Source organism: Mauremys mutica, chromosome 1, assembly GCF_020497125.1.
Source record: "Mauremys mutica isolate MM-2020 ecotype Southern chromosome 1, ASM2049712v1, whole genome shotgun sequence".
Classification (NCBI taxonomy): domain Eukaryota; kingdom Metazoa; phylum Chordata; order Testudines; family Geoemydidae; genus Mauremys; species Mauremys mutica.
Window position 1 is genome coordinate 43,390,728 of NC_059072.1, and position 14,586 is coordinate 43,405,313.

At 44.5% G+C, this 14,586-nt stretch overlaps 1 protein-coding gene across 13 annotated transcripts in view; it reads left to right on the plus strand.

The window, feature by feature from the left end:
* The window catches only part of CADPS2 (calcium dependent secretion activator 2), a 548,645-nt gene that overhangs the window by 46,449 nt on the left and 487,610 nt on the right, over positions 1-14,586 (plus strand). The gene's annotated exons all lie outside the window — the stretch shown is intronic.

Genomic DNA, 14,586 nt, shown 5'->3' on the forward strand with positions numbered 1-14,586 from the left:
CTTCTGTTTTCAAATTTAATTACGTTTTTGTTTCTATGGGTTTAGGTTAGATTTCTTGACTGAATTTTATATTTTTATATATTACTGGGAGACAGGTAGGCAGTCAAAGTAGTGTTAAATCTGGTGTCATAACGTTCTTTGTCTTTCTTGCCTCTTTTAGAAAACAAACAGACAAGCAGTATAAATAATGCAGGGAGAAAAGAATACCAGGCTGGAGAGAAGGTGGGATTTTAAATCTTTTATTTTTTTCAACAAAGCCTTGAAACAACATTAAAAAAAAAATCATGGGACGCAGGGAATACATTTGTAATGTGTAAAGGTGGTTAGCTTAATATATTGTTACAGTTTTCATGGTTTTGTTATGGCTCTGGTGCTGACTACAGCTTGTTTTTCTGATTTTAATGTTGTTGGAGAAATTTGTAATATGGCCAAATCCTGCCTGCTTTACTTATGCATGGGACCTGACCCTGATAGGGGCAGAGTTATCCCAGCTCCTGTTAAACACCTCAGCACCTTGTAGGAACTCAGCCACAAGTAGACTCCTGGTATTTGGCATGGACCTAAGTTTTACGAGTGACACCTTCCTTCCTGCTTTCGGGGAGAGGCGGGGCTGGGCCCCTTCCTCCACAACGTTCAGCCACTACCTGGATGGTGGGGGGGAGCAGTTGGAGGCTGCTGTTCAATGCATCTGTGGTCAGCAGGTGGGTGGCGAGGTGGGGCTGCTCTATTTTGCTGCTGGGCTGGCAGAGGCTTCTGTGTGGCACTCCCTTTGGCTTCCTCTCAGTCTGTCCCTTCCCCATCCTCTGAGTACAAAGCCGGGGTGGCCCGCAGGGCTGAGCTGGCAGCAGAGAGACTGAGCTGCTGATGCCTTGTTCTGCAGTGGCAGCTTTTGTTGCTGCCCCACCTCCTCCCTCTACCTGCCCTTGAACCAGGTTTGGGTGTGAGCTGGTGCCATGAGGAGAGCAGCTTGAGGGGAAGGAATCAGGAGCCCAGCCTGGTTGGGTGCGTGTTCAGTGTTCAAGCATAGAAAGAGCCCAGGGAGGGGCAACACCATGGTGAGAGGCAGGGATAACTCTACAGTTGAAGAAATACCCTTAGTAAGTTGATGCTGTTTCCTACTGGCTATCATTTTATGCTCTAGAGCAGTGGTTCTCAACCAGGAGTACATAGAGCTCTTCTGGGGAGTGTCATAAGTCTCACCCCCACTCTGAACTTTAGGGTACAGATGTGGGGACCTGTATGGACACTTCTAAGCTTAATTACCAGCTTAGATCTGGTCTTGCTGCCACCATCCAGAATTTCTGAGTACCTGGATCACTCCCTTTCCCCCCCAAAGCCTTCCCCTCCCTGGGTAGCGTTGAGAGACTCCTCCACCAATTCCCTGGTGAGTCCAGATCCAATTCCCTTGGATCTCAAAAACAAGGAAGAATTACTCCTTCCCCCTCCCTTTTTCCCCCCCACCAATCCTTGGTGAGTCCAGATCCAATTCCCTTGGATCTCAAAAACAAGGAAGAATTACTCCTTCCCCCTCCCTTTTTCCCCCCACCAATCCTTGGTGAGTCCAGATCCAATTCCCTTGGATCTCAAAAACAAGGAAGAATTACTCCTTCCCCCTCCCTTTTTCCCCCCACCAATCCTTGGTGAGTCCAGATCCAATTCCCTTGGATCTAAAAAAACAGGGGAAAAAATCAATCAGGTTCTTAAAAGAAGGCTTTTAATTAAAGAAAAGAAAGGTAAAAGAAAGAAGGAAAAAAAAACCTCTGGGGGACAGCATATCAGCTAATCTCACAGACAATAGATTGAAAACACAGGATGATCCCCTGGGCAGAAATCTTAATACACACAAGAATACCCAATTTGATAATTCCCCCCTAATTGCACCAAGACAAGTTACAAAAGAAAATAAACATAAACCTATTTATTCCTTTCTAAAACTTACTACTCTGATAAGAGGCTGGTTCCTTGATCTTTTTCACTCTGGCTGAAAGTGAAACTGACTAAACAAAGGAAACTTCCCTCCTTCCTTTTGAAACATCTTGTTCCCCCATTGGTTCCTCTGATCAGGTGTCAGCTAGCTAGGCTAGGTTAACTTCTTAACCCTTTACAGATAGTTAAGGGTTAATACCTCTTCTATCTGTTTATGACAGGGGGGGTATGCAAGTTTCAGTGCTATAAAGTGGCAGTGTAGACAGTGCACCAGCGCTGGGAGCTACTCCCCTCATGGGGGTGGTGTTTTTGTTTTTTGTTTTTGTTTGTTTTTTTAACAGCACTGGGAGAGCTCTCTTTCAGCGCTGGTGCTGCGACTACACAGCCGCGTTAAAGCGCTGCTGCGCTTTAACATTGGTAGTGAAGACATACCTTAAAACTGACCACAGACAATGACTTGTTTCTACTACTCTATATACTGTACACTGAGATGTAAGTACAGTATTTATATTCCAGTTGATTTTATTTTATAATTTATGGTAAAAATTAGACAGTAAGCAATTGTTCAGTAATAGTGTGGCTGTGACTCTCTTGTATTTTTACGTCTGATTTTGTAAACAAATAGTTAAGTGAGACTTGGGGGTACGCAAGACAAATCAGACTCCTGAAAAGGGGTACAGTAGTCTGGAAAGGTTGGGAACCACTGCTCTAGAGACAGGGCTGGATTAAGGCAGACTGCATCCAGACTCCTAAATATTAGTTATTCTTTATTTCAATTGTGAAAGTTCTTTCAATATTTGCTTACCCAAATACATGAAGTTCTATTATGAAAATATGATGATGGCTTTCCAATGCACGTCTCTTCTCACCTGAAGAAAAATATAATCTTTAAATTATGAATAACTTTAAATCATAAGCTATTTTCTTGCATTTATTCCAAAACACTTTTAGAAGGGTTTAAATGTTAGAATAATTCCAAATAATTTTCATGAACTGAAATGACTAACTGTATATCTGTTATTTAATGTAGCCACTTATTACCTCTCACCTTAATTCTCCCTTTCTCTTCTCCTGTTCATGACCCTTTGTCTCACTTCACACTGCCCTGTGACTAGAACAGTCACTTCCTAACTCTGCATCATATAAGCTTCTTTATTACATCAAGTTCTGTCTCAAAAGTTCACTACTTTCTGCAAGCTTTCCACTGCTAAAGAAAAGAAAGAGCTTGAAAAAATACCTAGTCTTCCATCCTCAGATCTCAGAAATAATTGATTCAAATCCTTCAGTATTCTTGCAGATTTTTTTTCCTTTTTGTTTCTCCTCCCTATCTTAGGGTTTTGTCATTTCTTATTGTTCATAGTAAATTGGTGCCCTGTCCTACAGCCCCTAGTCCTCTGAGTCAGTGGGAGACTCTTATCACTAAGGGCTGAAGGATTAGGTTACAAGACTCTAAGCTCCTTGGAGCTGGGATTTGGGTCTCTGTCAAGTGTCATGCACATCTATGTCATTTTATAAATAAGAGGTGAGCCTGATACTTGTGATATGAACTTCCCCAAAATTCAAGGTTAGTAGGTTCTGTCCATTTAAAAATAAATAGTATATTTTCCCCTTAAAAGTTCCACAGTATTAGTACTTGTACTATCCTTTTTTTTGACTTTTTTCAAGAAAATGTTTTTTAAACACTGAACATTTGGCTCATCTTTAATAGCTTGCATTTATATGCAGGCTCTGACTTTCATCTTTCAAGCAAGTTGAGTGTAAAGAATACTGATAAAGACATAATTAACTGGCACTTCCCTGTAAGATAATAGTTTTTGGGCTTTATAGCTGCTTAATGCCGAAACTTGGAAAAATGAAAAGTGATAGGGTCTTAATCCTTCTGTGCTGTTCCTTCCTAATGCATCCATTGTATGCGCTGAACTTCACACCAGGAAATTGACTACTGGCACCAAGGAGTTTAAGTAACAACTGACCTTCATGAAATCCAAAGGCTACAGAAGAGACACAGTAGGCTCTCTGAGATTGCAGTTTTAGTTGTTTAACATCAGTTTGCATCATGGTACAACATGCAATCTGCTACTTTTTAAGTTACAAAAATAAAATAAAAAGCTTAGTGGAACTAGATCAGATACACATGCATATTGCATGAATGGGGGCAGGGATTGTTACTTTTTAAGTTTTTTGTACAGTATTTAGTGCAATGGGGTCCTGACATACTTGTTCATCTTCGAGTGATTGCTCATGTCCATTCCACAATAGGTGTGCTTGCTTGCCATGTGCACCAGTGCCAGAAGCTTTCCCCCTAGCAGTACCCGTAGGGGCTGCTGGGGGTGCTCCCCTGGAGTACCTCTATGGTGCGATATAAGGGGTGCTGCGTGCTCTCCCCAACCTTCTTGTCTCCAGTGAAGGTGCGTCACAACTGCTGTGCTCTAGCTTGGCTCCAGCTTTCCTCTTGAACTCTTGTTCGTTCATAGTTAGTAGTACCCATAGTTAAAGTAGTTTAGTTTAGCGTTAGTTTAGTTTAATGCGCCCGGATCGGGGCATGCCCCGGGCTTTAAGTCGTGCGACACTTGCAGGCGGCCGATGCCAGTGAGTGATCTGAACGAAGACTGTTTACGCTGTCTGGGGGAAACCCATCTCAGTGATCGCTGCAACATTTGCAGATCCTTCAAGCCTCGGACCAAGAAGGAAAGGGATATTCGGCTCCGAGCCATTCTGATGGAGTTGGCGTTGACCGTGACTCTGGTGTGCTGCTCCAAGTCAGCACCGAGTACCATGGTGTCGGTGTGCGGTGACCCTTTAGTGCCTTCCACCAGTTGGCACCGCTCCCCATCTGCGGGGCATGCCATAAAGGCTAAGAAGAGGTCTTTTCCACTGAGACACTGGAGCAAGACCAGGGGAGAGACTAGACCCACATTGAGCAGTTCTTGATCCCCGTCGGCCTCCGACTCAGGTTGACTGAAGCAGCCCAGCCCACGTGGTGCCGACCTCCCTGGATGTCCGGGTGCCCTCCGTGCTGGAGGCCCTGCAGGCGGCCTGGGATGTTATGTCTCTGCCGGTACCAGGGGCACCACCACCGTTGGCTCCCTGGTCCAGAGGCAAGCCATCTCTTCGATCTCCGCAGTCACCGCCTGGTCAGTACCGTTCGCGGTCTAGGGAATGTTCCCGACGCCATTCGCCGCTCAGCGACTGCCCCACGCGCAGTCTGTGCCGGTCCTTGTCGACCCCCACCAGGTTGTCTGGCTGGGTTCCGACCGGCAGGGATTCCAGGCACTGCTCTGCCTCCAGGGACCAGAGACCTCTTGAGGAGAGCGTGCCCCGTCGAGACTGGGACAGACAGCACCGGAGGTCCTAGTCTCTGAGAGGCTACCGTTGCAGTACGGGCATCAACGCTGTTCCCGTTCTTTGTCTCGCTCCAGGACCCCACCGCGGCACCGCTCCATCAGTGCCAGGTGTCTATCGCCGGCACCTCGCCATCACGCATCCCCCCATCGGAGCTGATCGTGGAGCAGCCGCTACTGGCAGTTCTACTGCTCCTCCACGCTGGGATCATGTCTTGTGGTCAGCAAAATTTATTACAAAGCGGCATGATTTTGCCCTCTGCTGCAGGCGCTCTCATGGAAACATCATAACCTTTTGGTTTCATGTAGTTTTGGATGAGGAGAGGGAAAAGAGTGAGACAACCAACCACATGTAATGCCCCGAACCTTTGAGGTATATGCACTGAGCTGCCAGTCAGGACACCATGAATTCTAGCCAGCTCTTCCACTGAATGCTGTTAATATATTTTAGTTAGAATCCTTGGTATTAACCAAGGCCACATATCACTACCATTAGGGAGGTAACTACCATTCACGTATTTTATAGCTAGGGTAACTGAGAGCTTGCATAAAGTCACTTCAGGCAGTGTTAGGAATAGAACTCAGCTCTCCAATATAACAGATTATTCTCACCTACTTTGCCAGAGTGCTTCAGAAAGAACACTCCAAATTGTGTGTGTGTAACCTATTGTGTAACACAGCTTGGTTCTGTCACCATCTAGTCTAATGGCTAGACCTTATGTTAAGGGTTGACTCTTCTGTTGTGTGTCTAACAGACATGATTTTTTTAATTCACTGATAGAGGCATATGCTTTTACATTCCAGCTTCATTCCCCATAGATGAGTTAAAACAGGGGTGTGTTTTATGTTTGATTGTGTTGTCTGTTACCATGAGACCACACTCTGCTCCAAGAAACAGAATCAAGAATTTTTATGTCCAAGATTCCAGTGCTGTCCCAGGTTCCACTGCTGCCTCAAAAATACTTGTGTAAACCACTGGCAAAATGTATGTGGTGCTGGTAGAGGATAACTTTTCCTGTAGCAGTTACTATTATAACTGCAGCAGAAGAGGTCTGAGCTGTGGATCTCAAGGTTTTGGGTTCAAACCCTGATGAGGACCTAAGTGGTGGTGAAAAAGATAGTGTAAAAGCTAATGTAAGGACTCTTGAGTAATTGTTGGAATGATTTTTACACTCTATTTAGAAGTGGATTTGAATGTTGTATTAATGTGTTCATCTATTTTTAGTGTTGGTATATTGGTTAGTGGGACTGGTCCCTTTTAGATCAGGCTAGGCTGGCTACTTTATTGTTGAATATGTTTTGAGGCTGACAGCAGTGGATAATGCTCTATATATACAGAGAGGGGAAGACCCAGCCAGTGTAAGTATCAGAAGGTCAGAACTTGATGTAATATACTGATTTTTTTCCAGAAACAGCTTCATTCTTGAAGATATAATCTTAACACTTTCTGGGGACTACATACTTCAAGACATAGTTAATGAGCTGCAGAATCTTTTATTTAATAGGCAATAAATTTATGAGTGTGGTAACACTGTAATTGTCTCTACTAACAGTTGCCCCATGAAGAGTTGTAGTAGGTCAGCAGTAAGGTTGCACTGAGGCTAATGAAGGGGAAATAACTTACCTTGTATTTCTGCTTCTTGGAAGATATCTTTTTGCAGGACTCTTGGTCACCCGTGTGCCTCCCCTCAGTTTGGAGATTTTGTTTTTGGGTTGGTGCGTTTTCTGCCTACATAGCTGAATATGTAATCCTTTCCCTTGAAAAAGGAATGGCCAGTTGAATGCATCAGATGAATGGCTCTTTTGACCTCACTCCCCTCGCTGATTTGCACTCAGAAGGGTTGAACAAGTGTAATTAAGGGCATTTTGTAAAGACAGTAGGGGGCAAAGGAGAATAATTTGGCACTGTCAAACAAGAGACTGTCTCTGCCACCATAGGTTGTAACACATGCTACATCCTCTGCATTGGTTTCTGATCTGCAGTTTCTGTAGTAATCGAGGATGAGCAATGTTGCTGATGGAGCAGATCTCACAAAGAGTGACTCTAATGGAAATGATCTGAATAGCATTTTCTGACAAAAGTACACAGCTGCCTTTCTTTTCTGTATGTATGCACACATCTCAGGTCGGTAGTGCTTACTTCACAGTAAACAATCATGATAGATACAGGCTTCATTAACATTACCTTTAACACTTCAGCTGGCTTTCAAGTATATTAATTTTTCTCACCCCTAAAAATAACCATGTAAGTGCCCTCTCTGAGACTCTTGGTTACTGCAAATTACATAAAAAGGCATAGGGTATGTCTACACTGGCACAGTTATGTTGCCGGCAGTTACAGTGCCGCTCAGAGAGCGCTGAAGGGAAACGGGTGTGGTGTGTTCACATTGTCAGCTTCCTGCACAATAGTGTGTTCATGCTTGTGGCACTTGCAGCGGTATTTGGAGCGGTGTTCTCTGGGCAGCTATCCCACAGAGTATTTCTTCCTCTTGTGCTGCTAAGAGTTGTAAGAAAATGGAGGGGGTCCCGGGGCATCCTGGGTCATGTCCCAATGCCCGGTGATGCATTGCTTCGCATCCCAGCAATCCCTGTGGTTCTGTCCGCATTTGGTGCTCTTTCAACAGTTTGTGTACTGTGCGCTCTGCCTCTTAGGTCTGCAGGAATGGATCCCACACTATTGACTAATATGCTACTCGCTCTCACTAACACATTACGAATGGCAGTGGAGTTATTCCTTAAACTACAAAGGCAAGAGGAGTTTGACATTGATCGTGTCATGCATAGTAGCTATGACACAAGATTGCTTGTGGCAATCACAGAGATGTTGACCACAGTGGATTGCCACTTTTGGGCTCGTGAAACAAGCACTGAGTAGTGGGATCACATCGTCATGCACGTCTGGGATGATGAGCAGTGGCTGCAGAACTTTCAGATGAGGAAAGCCACATTCATGGGACTGTGTGATGAGCTCGTCCCAGCCCTGTGGTGCAAGGACATGAGAATGAGAGCTGCCCTGTTGTTGGAGAAGCGTGTGGTGATTGCACTGTGGAAGCTGGCTACACCAGACGGCTACTGATCAGTCGCTAACCAGTTCGGAGTGGGAAAGTCTACCGTTGGGCTTGTGTTGACGGAAGTCTGCAGGGCCATTAATCTTGCTCTGAAAGACTGTGACTCTGGGCAACATGCATTCCAATTCTGGCACCAGACCACCTAGCAACCGAGTACATTAATTGTAAGGGGTATATCTTAATGGTTCTTCAGGCGCTTGTGGATCACTGTGGGCATTTCACGGACGTTAATGCAGGCTGGTCTGGAAAGGTGCATGACACACACATCTTTCGGAACACTTGCCTGTTAAGGAAGCTGCAAGCAAGGACTTTCTTCCTGGACCAGAAGATCACTGCAGGGGAAGTTGAAATGCCCATTGTGATCCTGGGAAACCCTGCCTTCCCCTTAATGCCGTGGCTTATGAAGCCATACACGGGGAACCTTGACAGCAGCAAGGAGCGGTTCAACAACAGGATGAGCAAGTGCAGAATGACTGAGTGTGCTTTTGGCTGTTTAAAGGCCCGCTAGCGCTGCCTATATGGGAGGCTGGACCTGGCTGATGACAATATTTCTGTGCTTATAGCTGTGTGTTGTACGTTCCATAATATTTGTGAAGGGAAGCGTGAAAGCTTCACTCAGGGCTGGACCACTGAGGCTCAGTGCCTGGAGACTGAATTTGAACAGCCAGAGACTAGGGCTATTAGAGAGGCACAGCGCAGGGCCATAAGGATCAAGGATCCCTTGAGGCAGCAATTTGAAGCTGAAAGACGACACTAATATTTGTTGCTATGCTTGGGAGTACCATGCTTGTAATGCTAGGAGGTGATTGTGATTAGTGCAGACGATGCACTATGAAGGTTTAAGAAAATCGCCTGTTGCTTTGCAGGGCTCTGTTTGCTTTCAATTAATGGAATAAAGATTGATTTTAAACCAAAACAATTCTTGTATTAAAAAACAACAACCGGAGGAGAGAGACAAGCAAAAAAAAAAAAAAAAACCCACACATCAGCACGGTGGGGGATTAGAGGAAGGGAGGGGCCTAGAAGGAGGTGGTGTCCCAGGATGCTTAAAGATTTGTTTATGTCCAGGTATCATATGCAACCTTGTCCTTTGGAGTACAGTGCAGTGGGTATTGTACTTCATCGGGGCTAAACGGCAGAGGGACGGGTGTTGAGAGCAATGGGTACTGGGAGTCTGCAGGGCTGGACTGTGATGGGGGAGGAATGTAATGCATCAGGTACAGACTGGAGCCAGGAAGTTGATAAGAGTGTGCTGGCGGAGTTTGTGAGTGCATGGGAAAGAGTTTTGCAACAGAGGCTGGAGGGGAGGGTGGGCACGGAGCTGCTCAGTTTGCAGTGCTAGTAGCACCTGGAGCACCTGGCACTCCATAATATTTAAGAGCCGCTCCGTGGCTTTGTTCTGGCATGTCGTGTTCTCCTTTCGATCCCTCTATTTGCTGTCCTGCCACTCCAATTCTTGTTTTTTGGCCGCAGAGTGCATCATGATATCACACAGAAAGTCCTCTTTAGTTCTTCGTGGCCGCTTTCTAATTCTGCTCAGCTGTTCAGCCAGCGACAACAAAGAGGGAGGCTGGGCTCCCACGGTCATATCTGTGAAGCCAAACTGCAACATTTTACGGAAGTAGTATTGTTTGCAACACACAGACCACTGATTCAGTGATTTAAAACACAGCCACTATTCACATACCTGTCACTAACTGGCTGACCCCAGGCAAGCTCACATAAGCCACAAGGTCCCCAAAATGGTGAGTAACCACAGGGGCAGGGGAAATCAATGTTCCAGGACCGTACTGTACACTGGGCACATGGCTCTTGGGGAGAGCAAGCATTGTAGGGGACCTTATAATCATTACTGTCCCCACATTTTCCACAAACTGTTCATTATGGAAGATATTTCTCTGCAGAGGATGAGTAGGGAATCAAGGGACGGTCTTCTCAAAGACTGCGGCTTCAGCCCTGGCCCTTATGTGGCTCGCCTGTGTGCAGCAATGGGTAGCCTCCCCCAGTGATGGCAGAGTGGCACGGGAAAGTTCCTCTGAATGGGGCAAGAAACAAAACAGCTCTGCCAAAGAACGTGCAGCAGTGGATTGCCCAGTATCTCCATGAGAGTTTCGTGGAGATCTGAGGCAGATTTCCATGAAATGAGGGCATCAACCAACACCCTGTTCCACTGCTCAGACTAGGCGTGTGGTGGTATTTGCATCATACAGATACAAGCCTGCTTTCTGCAACCCGCCTGCCCCCAACAACTTGCTTCAGTGATTCCCAAAATCAAAGCCACTTATCTCTCTTGTTTGCACTTCGCCAAGCTCTGACAGCTGTGACTAGGTAACCTCTTCCAGGGTAGAGAAGAGCTTTTGGCTGCATGCATCTCTGAGCTCCAAGTCGTCCTCTGCCTCTGGGTCCCCCTCCACATCCTTGTCCAAGATTTTCTCCTCCTGGCTCAGTCCACACTTGACTGGCATGCGAGCCACCATAATATCCACAGTGGCCTTCACGGTGGAGGTAGGGTCGCTACCGAGTATCGTGTCCAGCTCTTTGTATAAATGGCAGCTTATGGGCACAGCACCAGAACGGCAGTTAGCCTCCTGCGCCTTGTGGTAGGTGTTCCGCAGTTCCTTCACTTTGACCCTGCACTGCAGTGTGTCCTGGTCATGGCCCCTTTCTGTCCTGCATCATGGAATCTGTCTATAGGTATTCTAATTCCTGCAGCTGGAGCGTAGCTGGGACTGCACAGCCTCCTCTCCCCAAATGCTGATGAGGTCCAGCAGCTTGGCATTGCTCCAAGCCTGGGATTGCCTGGTGTTTGGAGCAAGCATGGTCACCTGGAAAGATGTGCTGAGACCACTGCACGCATCACCGAGCATATAGGAAGAGGTCTTTCAAAATTCCCAAGGAATTTAAGGGGTGGTGCTCATGGTTAATCACCTGAGGCAGGGCAGTAGAGTTCAAATCGATGACCAGAGAAGTGAGAACAGGCATTGTGGAACAGCTCCCGGAGGCCAATCACAGCACTGTAATTGACCAGGGTGACTACACTGGCACCGCAGCGCTGTACTCCCGGCGCAGAAAGCTGTACGCCTCTTGACCGGGTGGCTTTTTTAAAGCGCTACAACTGCACAGTTTGTGTGCACTAAGTGGCTTGGCAGTGTGCACACCTTGGGAGTTACACTGCAGAAAGCTGCTTTACTGCGCAGAAACTTGCCAGTGTAGACAAGGCCATAGATTTTGGGGAGTGGGAGGAAGGAAAATTTGTATGTATTGTTCCATAATTTGCCCTTCAGGAAGAAAACAAAATTTGAAGTTTGCCAAATACATCAGACTTGGTCTCAGTGACATGACAGGTGGCACATACTGTATGTAGGGATAGTAACTCAAGGCAATCACTCTGGGGAATAGATGAGGAGAGAGAGGAGCTAGCAGCTAAATCTACTCTGAGGATCAAGAAGGCAGAGAATAGATAAGTTGGTTCATGACAAGAAGCACGAATGTTGTGCTAGAAACGGATCAATTGGTGGTTGATGAGAAAGGAACATTAGTAAGCAGAGGAGAAAAAAACAACAAAAACAGATTTTAGAAATGATTAAATGAATAATTCTCCAAGGTAGTTGGTGAATTATCTCCCTGTTCAGCAGTGCCTGGTAGTACAGTGTAATAAAATCAAGGACATGCAGCACTTCCTGTGTCCAAATATAATGTATTTCTCCAACAAAGTAAACTAATAAGGCAATCTGTTAATGTCCATGGTAAGAGAGACATCACATTACCAATGGACACATTAGCATTTATCCAGTACAAAAGTAACACAAATCCATATTGAAAAAGGAAAAGAAAAAAATGCACATCAACCACATTTTATTAGCCTTTTGCATAAATTTTTTGTTCTATTAATATATTCCATTTCCCCCTTCCCATCAATGTGCGTGCTTGCAAGCAAGTCCTTGGAGTGGATTATTTTTAAGTAAGAGTATTAATATTGCTTGTCCTTAAGTTAAGACTTTTTTGTTTTTCTGAGAGCTATATACTCATTAGCATAAAGAACTCTGCAAAAGTCACAGCAGTGGCCCTGGCTATTAATCTTCAGTGTGGTGATCAGCTTTAATAAATCCGTGTTGGCAATTTAAAAATATTAATTTTTTGAGCATTTATTCTGTATATTCCCACTTTTGGGATATGCATCTCCTCTAGTCAAAAAGCTTCGGGAGTGTCTAGAACAGCAGTAGTTGGGACACTGCGAAGGCCTCGTGGCTCAGGCTTGATGGTTTGAGCAATTGGCTGCTAAACCCAGGATTGTGAGTTCAATCCTTGAGGGAGCCATTTAGTGATCTGGGGCAAAAATCTGTCTGGGGATTGGGCCTTGTCATAACTATAAAGGGAAGGGTAACAGCCCTCCTGTTTACAATACTATAAAATCCCTCCTGGCCAGAGACACCAAAATCCTTTTACCTATAAAGGGTTAAGAAGCTCAGGTAACCTGACTGACACCTAACCCAAAGGACCAATAAGAGTACAAGATACTTGCAAATCTTGGTGGGGGGAAGGCTTTTGTTTGTGTGCTCTTTGTTTTCGGGGTTGTTCGCTCTTGGGACTAAGAGGGACCCAACATCAATCCATGCTCTCCAAATCTTTCTGAACAAGTCTCTCATATTTCAAACTTGTAAGTAACAGCCAGGCAAGGCATGTTAGTTTTATCTTTGTTTCCTCAACTTGTAAATGTTCCTTTTGCTAGAGGGTTTACCTCTGTTTGCTGTAACTTTGAACCTAAGGCTAGAGGGGGTTCCTGTGGGCTATTTGAATCTGATTACTCTGTAAAGTTATTTTCCATCCTGATTTTACAGAGATGATTTTTACCTTTCTTTCTCTCTTTCTTTCTCTTTCTTTCATTAAAAGCCTTCTTTTTAAGAACCTGATTGATTTTTCCTTGTTTTAAGATCCAAGGGGGTTGCATCTGGACTCACCAGGAATTGGTGGGGGGAAAGGAGGGGGAATGGTTAATTTCTCCTTGTTTTAAGATCCAAGGGTTTGGATCGGTGTCCACCAGGAAATTGGTGGAGAAGTCTCTCAAGATTACCCAGGGAAGGGGTATAGTACTTGGGAGGGAGATATTCTGGGGGGAAGGTAGACATAGTTTCCCAAATGATGCATAAATAATTTGGGTGGTGGCAGCAAAACCAGATCTAAGCTGGTAGTTAAGCTTAGAGGTTCTCATGCAGGTCCCCACATCTGTGCCCTAGAGTTCAGAGTGGGGAAGGAACCTTGACAGGCCTGCTTTGAGCAGAGGGTGGGACTAGATGACCGCCTGAGGTCCCTTCCAACCCTGATATTCTATGATTCTATAAGTGTGGAGAACAAAAGTAAGATAATGATTAGAATGACGTTGTATCTTATGACATATCAGGGCTAATAGATCTTTGGGTGAGTACAAATACCGTCAGAACTAGTAAAGTTTTGAAATACTGGGCCTGCACAAATGACCTTTTCTAATAGTGTCTACATGTGGGATTTATAAATGTGTAATTCTTGAATTATCCCCAAGAATTCTATTAGAATGATCTGTGTTGTATGTTGCATTGGTTTTGTATTACAAATTAAAATTTGCAAACATTTAGGCATGAATAACTTTACATATGTGAATAGTCATCCCCTTGAGTTCATTGGGCTATTAGTGTTTGCAGGATTGGGGCCTTAATTTGTCAAATTCACTTTTGAATTCATTTTGTTTTGAGTAGATCTGAAAAGAATTGATTATTCTGAAACAAAAGTAAATCAGCTGATGTACTAACTTCTAATATTACCCTTTAGTGATTGGAAGGAAAATAAATACTTTGAGAAAAAGTTTAGATTGGGGACTAAATTGTGTTATGCAGTATTCAAAATTTATCTCTGCTTAATTCCTTCTCCTAGGGTAACCTTCTCCCTGCACTGCCAGATTGAGGGAATTCATTAACTAATTATTGTACCTGTTTTACAAATTAGCTTAAATGCCTTTAATGAGTCTTTTCAAACAAACTGATCGATCATTGTCTTTACCTTCTGTTAATGAGGGTCATAATGACTTCAGTTTTCCTCCAATTTCCTGTAAAGAGATTTGTGAAGTGTTCTTGCCATAGCAATCTTAAAAGAAGTGTTTAGGTTAATAACATAGAAGCTAAACTACTTAGGTTAGCAGCTAGATCTCTTTTAAGATTGGCTTTGTGTTTGTTTAACATTTCTCTTGAGACTGAACTTCATTTTGGAAATGTGTAAACAGG